Consider the following 1,970-nt stretch of genomic DNA (forward strand, 5'->3'; position numbering starts at 1 on the left):
TATGTGAGTGAGTAGGGATTGCCATGCAACGGATGCACTAGAGCTATAAATGTATGAAAGCTCAACAAAAGTAACTAAGTGGATGTGCATCCAACTTGCTTGCTCACGAAGACCTAGGGCATTTGAGGAAGCCCATTGTTGGAATATACAAGCCAAGTTCTATAACGAAAATTCCCACTAGTATATGAAAGTGACAAAATAAGAGACTCTCTATCATGAAGATCATGGTGCTACTTGTGGAAAAAAGGATAGTAACATTGCCCCTTCTCTCTTTTTCTCTCATTTTTGGGCCTTCTCTTTTTTTTATGACCTCTTTTTTTCGTCCGGAGTCTCATCCCGACTTGTGGGGGAATCATAGTCTCCATCATCCTTTCGTCACATGGGACAATGCTCTAATAATGAAGATCGTCACACTTTTATTTACTTACAACTCAAGAATTACAACTTGATACTTAGAACAAAATATGGCTCTATGTAGAGTGTACCAGGATGGGCAATGAATCAAGAGTGACATGTATGAAAAATCATGCATGGTGGCCTTGCCACAAATACGATGTCAACTACATGATCCTGCAAGGTAATATGACAATGATGAAGCGTGTCATAATAAACGGAACGGTGGAAAGTTGCATGGCAATATATCTCGGAATGGCTATGGAAATTCCATAATAGGTAGGTATGGTGGCTGTTTTGAGGAAGATATAAGGAGGCTTATGTGTGATAGAGCGTATTATATCACGGGGTTTTGATGCATCGACGAAGTTTGCACCAACTCTCGAGGTGAGAAAGGGCAATGCACAGTACCGAAGAGGCTAGCAATGATGGAAGGGTGAGAGTGCGTATAATCCATGGACTCAACATTAGTCATAAAGAACTCACATACTTATTGCAAAAATCTACAAGTCATCAAAACAAGCACTACGCGCATGCTCCTAGGGGGATAGATTGGTAGGAAAATACCATCGCTCGTCCCCAACCGCCACTCATAAGGAAGGCAATCAAAGAAACACCTCATGCTTCAAATTTTTCACACAACGGTTACCATACGTGCATGCTACGGGACTTGCAAACCTCAAAACAAGTATTTCTCGATTTCACAACTACTCAACTAGCACGACTCTAATATCACCATCTTTATATCTCAAAACAATTATCAAGCATCAAACTTCTCATAGTATTCAATGCACTCTATATGAAAGTTTTTATTATACCCATCTTGAAGGCCCATCATATTAGGACTAATTTTATAACCAAAGCAAATTACCATGCTATTCTAAAAGACTCTCAAAATAATATAAGTGAAGCATGAGAGATCAAATTTCTATAAAATAAAACCACCACCGTGCTCTAAAAAGATATAAGTGAAGCACTAGAGCAAACGACAAACTACTCCGAAAGATATAAGTGAAGATCCAAGAGTAGTTGAATAATTATGTAACTATGTGAAGACTCTCTAACATTTAAGAATTTTGGATCTTGGTATTTTATTCAAACAGCAAGCAAAACAAAAGAAAATAAAATGACGCTCCAAGCAAAACACATATCATGTGGTGAATAAAAATATAGCTCCAAGTAAAGTTACCGATGAATGAAGACGAAAGAGGGGATGCCTTCCAGGGCATCCCCAAGCTTAGGCTCTTGGTTGTCCTTGAATATTACCTTGGGGTGCCTTGGGCATCCCCAAGCTTAGGCTCTTGCCACTCCTTATTCCATAGTCCATCGAATCTTTACCCAAAACTTGAAAACTTCACAACTCAAAACTCAACAGGAAACTCGTAAGCTTCGTTAGTATAAGAAAATAAATCACCACTTTTGGTACTGTTTTGAACTCATTCTGAATTCATATTGGTGTAATATCTACTGTATTCCAACTTATCTATGGTTCATACCCTCCGATACTACTCATAGATTCATCAAAATAAGCAAACAACACATAGAAAACAGAATCTGTCAAAAACAGAACAGTCTGT

The sequence above is a fragment of the Aegilops tauschii genome, chromosome 1, assembly GCF_002575655.3.
Source record: "Aegilops tauschii subsp. strangulata cultivar AL8/78 chromosome 1, Aet v6.0, whole genome shotgun sequence".
Taxonomy (NCBI): Eukaryota; Viridiplantae; Streptophyta; class Magnoliopsida; order Poales; family Poaceae; genus Aegilops; species Aegilops tauschii.